We start from the raw sequence: 13,666 nt of genomic DNA on the forward strand, positions 1-13,666 counted from the left end.
AGCATAGCTCCCTTGGCAGCAGCATAGCATCCCACTACTCCCACTTTTTATCACCTCTTCGACCCCCTTCGAAAAAACAAGAAGAAGGAGAAAATTAAAATTTTCTTACCGTGGAGAAGAAGAAAATTAAGATTACCATGGGAGGGGGAACAAATATCCTCTGGCTTTCTCTCTTTCTTGCGAGGTTTTAGTTGTACTCCAAATTTATTTAATCCCCTGCTTGACGCAGACTTAAATAGGTTTTGATGGCAATTAGATTCCCCTTCCTGGAAGAATTTAAATTCCAAATCAAAGAGGGAATCTACATCAAATTGGGACATAAACTTCATTGCAACTTTAGATTCCTACACTTCCTACCCCTTCCTGCAAGCAGCCCAGCAGGTGTGGAGGCATTTGTGGAGCCAAAAATAATCTCAAAAATATTGGAGCTGACACGTAGATTATTTCCCAAGAAACACAAGACTGTCTCTATTAAATGAGTAGAGAACAGCCTCATTTACCACGCGCAGATAAGGTAGAGCAGGCAGAGATCAATGATTGCTCAAGGCATCCCTGCCAGTAGAAAACATCAAAGGTATTTATGATAGAATAATCCCTTGTTCTTATCATAAATGCATTCCTAATCAGAGAAGGCCTCTTTCAAGTAAGTAATCCTAATTCCATTTATTTAAGATATTTACCTAATTACTTCAAGATATTTATTTACACAAATATCTTGGAATATTCCCATTTAAACGCAAGCCAAGGGCCGGCCACCTCTAAACACTAGAAGGCTAACCCATCTCCTCTTTTTCTCTTATAAATACATCATTTATCTCCAAAATTTTGTAAGCTTAAGTTACCCCTAAAGAGGCTTTTTGCTTCCCATAGCCACTCAAACACGTTCTTATTAGAATTCTAACTTTGACATCGTAGATTCTTCGGCCAAAACCTCCCATTCATTGGGGCGCGTGAGGCTTTTGGCCTTAATCTTAGGTGTTATTAATTTATAGGTGCATTTTCATCAAAGGAAGAGACGACAGAAATTTGCATCCATGTAGATTTTGCTTAAGAACAGGGACATGAAGCACATTTTTTAATTGGAAATTGTAATGTGCAGTAGGCAAAATAGAAGATCCAGAATGAGAGATGGGACATTTTCCATCACTGGTGTAAACTTGTTCAGGTCCTGTATAAGCTTCTGGATTATGAACATTGGCATAAGAGTTGGTCATGTGAGATATAGCACCTGAGTCTACAATCTAAATAGGAGCAGAATTTGATGTGTTTACCACCATTGCTGAGTGAGAAGATTTGGCACTGTAATTTGCATTCATGTAATGAGGACAATCCCAAGCTTCATGATCAAATTGCCTATAGATTTGACATGGATATTTCTTGCTAGAAAGTTGAAAGTAGTTGCAGCCTCCACAATTATTATTGTAATTCTGCCTCTGATTATTGTTGTGATATGAATTCTGCCTCTGATTGTGATTGAGGTAATTGCATAAAAGGTTGAGGAATTAGGGCTTGGAATCGCCGGAGAAGAGAGATGCACTTGAGAGTACGTATCAGAGGACAGAGATACAGAAGTCACCATAGCTGAAATAATTAGGGTTTAAAGTGGCAAGTAGGGAAGCTAATCGGAGTAGAAGATCAAAAGAAAGTGGTCGTTAGATAGAGAAGCAATGATACCATATTGGGAAATGTATTTTTATTTCATTAATTGTAATAAGATTACATTTGAGTATATATACATGTAAGCCAAGTCTAACAAACTACTAACTGTCCTAAGAAACTGTAGCAATTGCTTAGCCTCTACATTTAATCTCTTGAAGAGATATTTATAGTTTTATCCTTAATAGAAACCTCCAAGAGCACCTCTTGGAAAGCCTCCACCCATGCTGGGTGGAACCCTCTAAGCATTCCTCCTTGAAACATTCCACCCAGCAGGCCACCAGGGATTCCTCCTGGAATCCCTTCACCCAAGCTTGCTGGAAAGCCACCAGGCATTCCTGATGCCTCCACACCTTCTATTAGAAAATGACTCCTCTTGGTTTTTAGCCATTTTATATGTGGCCTTGAAAAAAAAAAAAAGCACCAAATGAGCCAAAATCAACATAGATAATCTTTTCCATGCAATGAACTTCAAGATCCTTAATGACCTTCAGCAAGGCAGCGTTGCCTCCCGCACTCAATCATTTTGTCCTCTCTTTGTTTGCGAAGCCTATCATATTTGGGACAGTATTCTTCAATCCTGTGCACATTTGGTTCAATTTACAATTTGAGGAGTTGCCTTTAGGTGGAAAAACCAACCCTAAAACACAAAGACAGACTATTCGCATTTTGTAGAGTTAACCCACAATAATTGACATTAACGAAAACGAAAGTTTAAAAATGCATGTTTCAATAATGTAAATTGCATTCATTTAAGGACAATACTTGAGTCCTGAATAGTCAGGACCCTTCATAATGCCCAATCTACATAGCACAATAAGAATTTAACATGTGTAATTTTTTTTTTCAAAAAATATCCAAACCTCGTTCACGCTTCGAAGCGCAAAGGTTAACGGCTTCTTCTCCCAATGACAGAGGACTTCAATCGTCCTTCTCCCTCTCGCTCACACTACCTCTCCCTCTCTCTCTCTCTCTCTCTCTCTCTCTCTCTCTCTCTCTCTCTCTCTCTCTATCTCTCTCTGTGTGACTACCTCTCCTCGCTTAGACCACCATCCACCCAGAGCAACACAGCGAACTCCAAGCAACAACAATGACCAACAACAACAACAACGATCATCCACCTATGCGCCTATCCAGAGGATCCATTCTCTACTGTATTTGATGGTATGTTTTCAGTTTTATATGATTTGAATTTGCATTCAAAATTTTGGATGGTTATTTTTCTTCACAAAGGTTGTGGCTTTGGGTTTGAAAATTGCAATATTTGTATTGAGTGGGCTCTGTTTCGTCCCATATTGAGATGCAACAAAATAAAAGCAAATGAATAATGGAGAACATATTTGAGATGCAATAGAATAAAAGCAAATGAATAAGGAAGAGCATATTTCATGTCTCTGGTATTAATGTTATGTTGCAGGTTATAGTGAACAAAGAACCTACAAGATTAGATAGTGAGTCATTACCTAGTGATGAAGATGATTTACAAGGTGCAAATTCTTCACCTACTGGTCATCCTAAAGCCATGATGGAACTGGGACCTCCTCAGCTGAATAAAAGCAAAGAAATAATGGGAGATCTAGAACATGGAATGGAGTTTAGTTCTAAAGAGGGCGCATACGATTATTACTGCAACTATGCTAGAGATAAGGGTTTGATGTGAGGAAGCATCATTGGAAGGAAAAAAAAAAAAAAACAATGCGGGTATTGTAACAAGAGTAACTCACACTTGTTCAAGACAAGGTTTTCGAAGAAAATGACGAGCCAGTTAAAGGTACAACTTATACTCAACCAGTTTCAAGGGTCGATTGTCAAGCCCACATGACGTGCCTTCTTAAAAAGAAAGGAAAATTTAAGATTGTTTCCTTTGATGCAAATCATAATCATGCTTTGGTTCGAACCCCTGTGAAGCACATGTTGAAGATTAATAGTAAGATGTCCCAAACTTAAAAGGCGCATGTCGATAATGCAGATAAGTTAGGAATACCAATAAAAGCAACTATGGAATTGATGAGCAGAGAAGTTGGTGGGTGAGAGAATCTTGGGTTTCTTGATAAAGATTATCGAAATGAGATGTTGGGGCTATATTGCAATATTTTTCATAAAATGCAAGTGAAGGACTCGTCTAGTTTTTACTCGGTGCAGCTTGATAAAGATGATATGATCACAAATATGTTTGAGAAGATTCACGTTCAATAAGTGATTATGGTCTCTTTGGAGATGTCATTTGTTTTGACACAATGTATTGGACAAATGAGTATGGTAGACCATTTGCACCAATTATTGGTGTTAATCATCGTAAACAAACAGTAGTTTTCAGTGCAGCTTTGCTATATGATGAAAGTGCTGATTCTTTTTCATGGCTATTCGAGGCTTTCTTGGAAGCAATGTCTGGGAAGCAACCAAAAACCATATTGACAAATCAACCTGCTGCAATGGCTGAAGAAATATCAAAAAATTTTAATGAATCTCACCATCGCTTGTGCGTGTGGCATATTTATCAAAATGCTGCCACAAATTTGAGCCATGTGTTTAACAGGTCAAGTCGATTTTGCTTCTGATTTGGGTACTTGTTTATATAAGTATGAGGATGAGGAAGAATGGCTTTATGGATGGAATGATATGATTGAGAAATATGACCTCAAGGGACATAAGTGGTTGAAGGATTTATTTGCTATGAAGGAAAAATGGGCATTAGTATATAGGATACATACTTTCACTGCCAACATGATGAGTACCCAACGTAGTGAAAGTATGAATAACGTGTTAAAGAAGTACTTAAAACCAAGTCACATTCTTTTGCGTTTCTTTGAGCATTATGAGAGGCTTTTAGAAGATCGACGATATGAGGAATTAATTGCAGATTTCAAGATGATGCAAACACACCCATGTTATTAATTAATGTTGAGATGTTGCGACATGCAGCGGAGATTTATGCCCCAGAAGTCTATAGACTATTCCAAAAGGAGTACATGTGTATCCTGAATTACAATACATACAAAGTTAGCAAGTCTGGGATGATATATGAGTACAAGGTAACTTATAATGGCAAACCTCAAGAGCATTTTGTGAAATTTAAAGCTTTAATAGAAGGAATCACATGTAGTTGCATGAAGTTCAGCTTTGTTGGGATTTTATGTTGTCGTGCATTAAAATTGTTAGACAAGAAGAATGTGAAAAGAATCCTGCATGATTACATTTTTAAAGTGATGGACAAGAGATGCAAAGGGTTGAAGCATAACTAATTATTGTGGAGGTGAGGGAAATGGCCATGCTAAGGAGTCTATAGGGAGGCGTTATAGCCATTTGTGTCATAATTTTTGTGAGATAGCATCCTTAACAGTAGAACATGAGAAGTTCACAACATATGCTCATGAGTGTTTAGTTGATATGCTAAAAGGTTTGGAAGAAATGAAAAAAAAAAAATTGTCAAGAAATACATGTACTAATAAAACATCAGAAGGTCAAGCTTCAGTACGAAAAAGTGGAGCAATTGAGCAAGAGGGTCAAATTTTAGATGGTGAAAGTGTTGCAAGTAAACAAAAAGGTCAAGCTTTTGATGGTGAAAGTGGTGCAAGCGAGCATAAGGAAATGATACAACTTGATGACAAGTGTGAGGTCATAGCACGCGAAGTTAAAAGAAAAACTATTGTTGGACGTCCGCGTAGTAGATTCAAAGACCCGCTTGGAAGGCGTGGGAAGCCACAAACAAAAGCCACCAAATCTTCAACAAGAAAAGTCACCCACTTGAAAGTACATGTTGTAATTCATCATAAATATGTTATAAATTATATATCATTATGCCCAGTTATGTGGATTATGTTTTCATTTAGGAATTGTTTCTTTTCATTATGAATATAACAAGATTGTGCTCCCTTTAGTGGCAATTCAAATGAGCAACAGGTTATTCGACATGGATATCCTATGTTCAATGTGCTAACTTTAAGTAAGATATCATTTTCATATTTAATTTTATTTTGTTCATTGTTTTATAAAAAGAAACTCCATATAAAAAAAATCATGTTTTTAGCAGGGACCTATATGAATGTTGGAACCCAAGTATCATTTCCAAGCACAAATATAAGTGCAACTAATTAGCACGGAAGCATGCCTTTCACAAATCAGCAACTTCTTCAGCTTCAGGTAACTAGTATAATTTAATTACTGTTTATATTCGTACAAATGATTTCTGTTTATATATGTATAATTTTCCTATTATGACATGTTTATATATTTCACTATTATAGGGATCATGTATTGAGAATGGAACTCAAGTACCATTTTTTGGTCCATTTACAAAATCTCATAATAGCATTCCTCTTATTCAACATTTCCAGGTAACTAGTATAATCTAAGAAGTATTATTGTATTGTTTTTAGGAATGATTTTATATAAAATAATTTGTTTGGTAATTTATAGGAAGTTATGACGCACCATCATAGCCTTTCACAAAGTAACAGTGCAAACAAGGGTCCTAGAAAATGAGAAGATAGAGACCATGGAGGCAATTTCTATTGAATTGGAGAAAATGTTGTAATCGTTTTGTTGAACTTGTACTCTATTAAACAAGTAACTGAAGGGATATCACAAGTCAAGTGCTACTTTGGTGATAATTTTGGAGATTGCTATTGCTATTTTGGTTTTTGTTCATCAAACGACAAAATTTCCTTTCACTAAACGTCTTATTTTTCATGTACTACTAAGGAGCCAAACTGGTTTCATATGTTGATTTTCTCATGTATTCCTTTGTAGGTGTCTCAATGTAACTCTGCATCAATACGTATACACTCTGACCCGATACACAAATGACAATGTCCTAATTAAGTAAAACTAAAAAAAAGGAGAAAGACACTTTCAGATGTACATGAAAACAAAAATGTTTTCCTTGAGAACACATAAGGTAGTAAACTTTGTTTGACTTATAGAGAGGATTTGAAAGAGGCGAATCTCACATAGATTCCAACCCAAAATTATAAATGAAACTAAGACGAATCTCACATATTGTTTTACCCTTTCATACCAATTTGAGAAACAATGTATGTCCATATTAGACCATAGTCATTAGCATATACAAAGACATTATTTATATCAGATAGAGACATCAACTCCTTCCACTCTAGGCATCTAAGATGTGTCAGTGATAGCTAGGAAGAGCTTGTGCTTCTCTCAATTCCTTGTCCTCGTAATGAACATCTTGCACACAAATGACCCACAGATTATGATATTCGAGATATTTTGGAAAACATATGAACACAATACCTTTCATTATATGGGCGTCATTGAATGGAACAAGTTGATTACTAGAATCTTGACAACTCCCAGAAAAAATGGAACACAATACATCTTAAAAAAGTGACCAAATTGTAAAACCAATCAAGGGGCATGAAAATGGAAAATGGAAGCTAATACTCACAGATGGTTGACATCACGGCATTGGAAACTCTGCTTTGTATGGCTTTGCCCTTGTGGCTGTCCTTTATGCAGCTCTTCAACCTAGTTGTATTCAAACACAAAAAAGAAAACATACTCAAAAATATAAAAAATAAAACCCAAAAAAACCCAGAATTCGTGCAACTGCAATCCCTGATATACCAACACCAATAACAATAACAGAAGGGATGAAAATAGCCTACTATCGAATAATACATCAGAGAATGGATCATTCGGTTCCATTGGAATTGAAAAGAAAAAGGAGAATTGAAAAAATTGAATTCAATTTTTAAATAATTCGAACAAATTTAACAATGACAAGAGCAAATCCTAATAAGAGAAAACCCTGCTCACATCATAAAAATTGAACCTAAAAATTGAGAATGGAGAAAAAGTAAGATGTCATTCTTCGAAAACGTACCCGATTCCTTGTTTTTCAAGATTGTCTAGCTTTTCTATTCAATTTTACAGCTCGTCGTCGTTGCTCGAAGCTTGCCATTGCCACTCTGGGTTGATGGTTGTTTGAGCAAGGAGAGGTAGTCTGTGAGAGAGAGAGAGAGAGAGAGAGGAAGGGAGAGAAAGAGGGAGAGGAAGAGGGAGAGGTAGTGTGAGCGGGAGGGAGAATGACGATTGGAGTCCTCTCTCATTGGAGAAGACGCCGTTAACCTTTGGGCTTCCAAGCGTGAACGAGGTTTGGTTCTTATTGTGTAAGAAGGTAAAATAGGTTGTTACAGAATGCTAAAATATCCTTGTAATTAAACCTTTATCTTGCACATTTTTCTTTTTCTGTTATTGGTCTTCTAAATGGCCAAATTCATCTTTAAATATTAATTAGACCTCAACTCAGCACCATCTTCAATTATCTCCTTTTGATTCTCTCTCAACATTAGCATTCGTATTTAATTTCCACTTTCAGCACCATTTTGCCTCATTTTCTCTAAAATGGACTCTACAATATGATTAACTGCACACCAACATAAAAGAGGGTAAAACTTAAGCAGTTTAACTAATAAATATCACAAAGAGACTAGGAATGGATGATATAAATGTATGAAATATACGAGTTATCAAATACACCGAAACTTGATTTTTGCTAATGCTAGAGCAAAACTAAAACTAAAAACAAACAAACTAAAAAAAAAAATCTAACTAGACCATTTTCGATGGCTGAACAATTGCATTCAACATGTGCAACAAGCCTTTAAACCTCTTGGTGTCCTTAGTAGGAGTTGTGTCTCCTAAAGGTTTCTAGTGATAACACTCACACACATCTATAGACTCTATACAAAAATTGGTTGTGTCTACTATGGCACGGATCAGTTTCGCTAGTTTGAGTTGCAAATGAGCTCTACAAAATTGTCAGGCTATGCCAAGGTAAATATGTTATATAAATACAGAAGCATCAGCAATGCGAAAAATGGGCCCTCCAATTCAACACACAACTGCCCTGCACAAACCTCTCAAACAACTTGAGATTTTTATTTTCTTTTTCCCCCCCAAGACATCTTTAGTTTGGATAAACAACAATGTGAAGGCAACTGGCAACATCTTCAGTTTGGATAAACAGCACTGCTTCGAGACTGACTGGTTTTCTATCCAAGTCTCGATCAACGAGGATTTCTAAGTCCTTGTTGGAAGAGGTCATTTCATCAGCCTTCTTAGCGAAGTGAAGTGTTACCACGCTTGGCACATTGAAAGCTGAGTTTATTTTATGATTGGATATTCGTAAGCACATTTTAAAGTTCAGCATTACGACGGCTGAACCACATTTACAATCAAGACACTTATCTTTTTCTGAGTATTTGTGTCCGTACAATCTCGTACTAGTTCGGCGTACTTATATTCTCACAAATATAATTACTGAGGCGGAACCCAGCGTCGATGATTCGTGAACTTAAAAGAAACTAGCAACCTTGTCTTCAAGCTCTAGAACCCAAAGGCCCAGACGAGTTCCTCCCTCAGCCGCACTCGCAAGACGCAAAAGTTAGCAGCACATCCAACACAAACATCAACATTCATTTTACTCCCCGACCGAGTTCGACCGACGAGTTAGCACGCCCCGCATTCGACCGAATGATGTAGTTACCTTATTAATTACTCAGCCTGTGAGACACGTAAGCTAGGCAGTTTTTAGGATCAACAACTGTACTTTACTTATGCTCTAGCATCACGTGTGAAATAGGTTCATTTCCGCTCACATGCGCACTCTTCCATTTAGGCACTTCTGGTTTAAATTTACTCACATTTTCCACATCACTACACTTTATGGCTTTGTCACCTTTCTGGTGTCAGCCAGCACAGCTCGATTCAAAGTCCAGGTGAACATTCAGGTTCGGAGTGTGTCAAGATAAGCCAAGGAGACGTTTAAACTTGAAAAACAAAGATGATCACACCAATTTCGTGTGTGAACTACCAAGAATTTATGCTCATTTCGTATAATTTTTAACATGGATCAATTAGTCAAGTCATTTCCAATAGCATCCATATTTCTTGACAAACCATTTAAGTAATGCCATTTTCTGTATAGATGGCTAAGAACAGCTTAAAAGAGAGAGGTCGGATAGTCCAAATTCTAAAAGAAGGGGAAGGCCATATTCTGGTAGAAAAGAATATCAGTCTCCACTTGAGAAAGGAAGGTTATTTGTATCTATTTTTAGAGATTTAATCTCATAAACTACAATTACAGAATAATAAAGATATATAAGAACTTGTTTAACTCTAAACGCAACGTGTTTGGTTTAGATCCCTACTTTATAAATGACATAATAGAATGTGGTTTCCCGAAATCACATGAATGCAAGGTTCTAAAAGAGCTTAGGCATTAGCTGGGCAGCGGATTGGGGCCTAGTCCCTAGGCAGCTGGGCAGCTAGGCAGGGGCCTAGACGGATTTAAGTAAATTAATTAAATATTGTATAAATAAGTGTCTGGTTATATTTAAAAACTAAATAATTTCAACCACTTAGTACTACAATCTAGTGGTATTCTTTTTCACTTGTATGCGAGAGTTGTTAGGTTCGATTCTCGCCAAATGCAAAATTGAACCATATTATTATGGCAAACTCATTGTAAGGCTTAGCCTACTGTCTCACTCCTTTAGCATAAATATTATCGTTTATAAAAAAAAAAAAAAAAAAAACATAATTTCTTTAGGATATATAAACTAAGAAATAGAATGACAAATATATTATAAAATATAGAACATAATGAAAACATAAGGAACAAACATATAATGTGTGTTCATCTATGTAACATCACACATCGCCCAGAGGAGTGGATCCTTTAAGCCTTATATGCATATTCCCATTTCTACCTAGCACGAGGCCTTTTGGGAGCTCATTGGCTTCGGGTTCCATCAGAACTCCGAAGTTAAGCAAGTTCGCGCGAGAGTAATCCTAGGATGGGTAACCCATTGGGAAGTTCTCATATGAGTTCCCAGAAACAAAACCGTGAGGGCGTGGTCGGGGCCCAAAGTGGACAATATCGTGCTACAATGAAGTCAAGTTCGGGATGTGATGGGGGCCTGGGCCGGGATGTGACAATTTGGTATCAGAGCCAATCCCTGGACGGAAGTGTGCCGATGAGGATGTCAGGCCCCTAAGGGGGATGGATTGTAACATCATACATCGCCCAGGGGAGTGGATCCTTTAAGCCTTATATGTATATTCCCATCTCTACCTAGCATGAGGCCTTTTGGGAGCTAACTGGCTTCGGGTTCTATCGGAACTTCGAAGTTAAGCGAGTTCGCGCGAGAGCAATCCTAGGATGGGTAACCATTGAGAAGTTCTCGTGTGAGTTTCCAGAAAAAAACCGTGAGGGCGTGGTCGGGGCCCAAAGCGGACAATATCATGCTACGGTGGAGTCGAGCTCGGGATGTGATGGGGGCCGGGGCCGTGATAGGAGCATATTCATGCGACTTAAATGGCTTGTTCTCGTGCATTTACGTTATGTTTCTTTAGTTATTTTAGTACTTTAAGCTATTTTCGTGTGTTTGTAGGTCCAAAGGGCTAAAGGAGCAAAAAGATGCATTTTGGAGACTTTTGGAGCACTTTTGGGCTAAGGATGGATAGCTTATGCTTGGAGCCAAAGTGTTGGACGAAATTGAAGACCTAATTGAAGACCAAAGTGTTGGAACCTTGTTCCCTTTAGTTTTAGGACATTTAAACCTTTCCTATATCCTTGGCGTGCACTCCCACTTCATCATTCCAGCTTTCCAACCTAATCCACATGTTTTCCCATTACTTATCATCATCACTTATCACTTATCATAACCATACACTTATCACTTATCATAACCATACACTTATCACTTATCATAAACCAAACATTTATCACTTAACATGCACATTCAATCAAACACATTCTATGCCGTGCCTCCCATCATAATTCCACCACCAATTCAGCCACAAAACACCATCATTGCACCACAATCCCCTTTGTCGTGCATTACTCCATCAATTGCAGCCACCATTCACCTCTTTCTCCCAAAACCGTGCACATGCATTGCCCTTGTGCAATTCCAGCTTTCCACACACAACCTAGCTGTCATTGCACATGCATTCATCATCATCCACACCTTGCAGCCACATTCATCACCAAAGAACCCATCATTGCCGTGCAAAACACCTTCATTGCAGCCACATTCCACATGCATTTGCACATGCATTCATCATCATAACCTAGCTGTCATTCCACTTTAATCACATGCATAAATCAGCCACATGCATCTCCCATCACCATTCCAGATTTCCACCAAGTTCCTAGCAGTCATGTTCCCTCTCCTTCACCTATAAATAAGCATCCATTGCAGCCACATTCACATACACTCTTCCATCACAGAAATTGGTCCCTTGGGGCCGTGCCCATCACAACCATAATTCCATCCATTCCATTCCATTCATACATTCTTCCATATTCAGAAAATCATCCATATTCCAGCAACAAACCCCTTGTTGTCGTGCCTTCCCTATTAATCCAAACACCACTCCCCAAACCATTCACACCATCAAACTATCCTTAGACCTTGTGCTACAACGAAGAGGAAGAGAAAAGGGCCTAAACGTTCATACAATTCAAGTTTGAGTTGTTGGAATGTTTAGGTGTTTCTTTGATTTCAATGTTTAATTTCAATACTCTTTGTTTTGTACGAATGAGGAATGGAAGAGAAGAGGGCCTAAACGTTCATACAATTCAAGTTTGAGTTGTTGGAATGTTTAGGTGTTTCTTTGATTCTCTTTGTTTTGTACGTATAAGGAACTAAACCCCCCTTGGTTAGGGGGGGATTCGAAATATATGTTTATGCTTGCATTTTGATTTGATTACTTCTAATTGCGTTTCATAAGTTGTGGATTCAATTTGTTTAACCGTTTGATTGATAACTTATTTATGTATGTTTATTGAGAATGCGCGCTTAATTTTCATGCATGAATATGACGCTAGAATATAAGTGAGTTTCACCTAATAGTTACGAACTTATATTCACAAGTAGTGGAGGTTGCTTATAAACAATCGCGTTAAACGAATTCTTGGCATAAGTTTCATGCGTATTCCATAGTAACGAATGCCTCGTCAACACTTATAGTTTTCATCATGCTTAATGATCTTTGATTGTATCTTTATTGTGCTTTTCACGTAAAGGACTTTTGGAGAATGTTGTGAATTGCGTTGCGCAAACCCATCCAATTCATTAACTTAAGGAAAACTTGACGGTTAATTTAAGCGGACCTAATTGACCCGGGGCGTTGAGTTTCATGGTTTATTGAAATGCAATTGGAAATCGTTTTATTATGCAAGTATAACATGTGTGGAGATGAACCCCTTAGCTAGCCTTCATTCCATTCAATTCCATCAATTTCATCTTTAACTTTTGGAGTTCTTTCTTCTTTTGTTTCTGTTTTCATGTTTAATTTAACTTGTTGTTCAATTATATTAAACATGTGGAACTAATTTCTTTTTAGTTAGAGGCGAATTTGAAGCCATGTACATATGTTGGTTATGATTTGATTTACTCCAGGTATGAATTCATGAACTTTAGATGTGGTTTACTTTTCTGTTTTGATTAAGAACTTGTTTATGTATTTGGGTTGAGGGTCGACACTTAATTTGCATGCCTAAACTTGATGCTAGGATATAAGGGAATTTAACCTAATCGTTATGAACTTATATTCATGAGTAGTAAAAATCGCTAGTCACGATTGTGTTTAGTAAACCCTAGGCTGGATTATCATGCGTATTCCATAGTTATGAATGCCTAGTCGATGTTTATGATTTCCGTTGAACTTAATGATCTTTGTTGAATGTCTCTATCATGCGTATTCCATAGTTAGAGACTTTGATTAAGAATAATTTGGTTGTAATGCGTATTCCATTCAATCCAATGAATCTAGGGAAATCTGAAAGTTAATTTAAGCGGACCTAATTAACTTGGAGCATTGTCATTCATCGTTTGTTGAAATCATAACTGGGAATCAAATTATATGCATATGTTCATGTGTGGATAAGGAACCCTCTAACTAGTTTCTCATCATTCCATTTCATCAATTTCATTTTTACATTCTGTTTTAATTGCAATCTGTCCATTTAGTT

At 37.3% G+C, this 13,666-nt stretch overlaps 1 long non-coding RNA gene and 1 pseudogene across 2 annotated transcripts; one reads left to right on the forward strand and one right to left on the reverse strand.

Annotated features, from left to right (window-relative positions):
• Nucleotides 1-1,699: 1,699 nt before the first annotated feature.
• Nucleotides 1,700-10,969, reverse strand: LOC148696361 (uncharacterized). 2 transcript variants are annotated; one of them, XR_015963643.1, is made up of 4 exons: nucleotides 7,505-10,969; nucleotides 7,067-7,146; nucleotides 2,145-2,236; nucleotides 1,703-2,059 (listed from the first exon to the last, which is right to left on the reverse strand). It is a non-coding gene; the product is annotated as an uncharacterized LOC148696361 (long non-coding RNA). The 2 variants fall into 2 exon arrangements; XR_015963642.1 differs by having other exon boundaries at nucleotides 1,700-2,236.
• Nucleotides 3,589-6,590, forward strand: LOC137709991 (protein FAR1-RELATED SEQUENCE 5-like; annotated as a pseudogene).
• Nucleotides 10,970-13,666: the final 2,697 nt, after the last annotated feature.

The sequence above is a fragment of the Pyrus communis genome, chromosome 6, assembly GCF_041283825.1.
Source record: "Pyrus communis isolate YQ-2024b chromosome 6, ASM4128382v1, whole genome shotgun sequence".
Taxonomy (NCBI): domain Eukaryota; kingdom Viridiplantae; phylum Streptophyta; class Magnoliopsida; order Rosales; family Rosaceae; genus Pyrus; species Pyrus communis.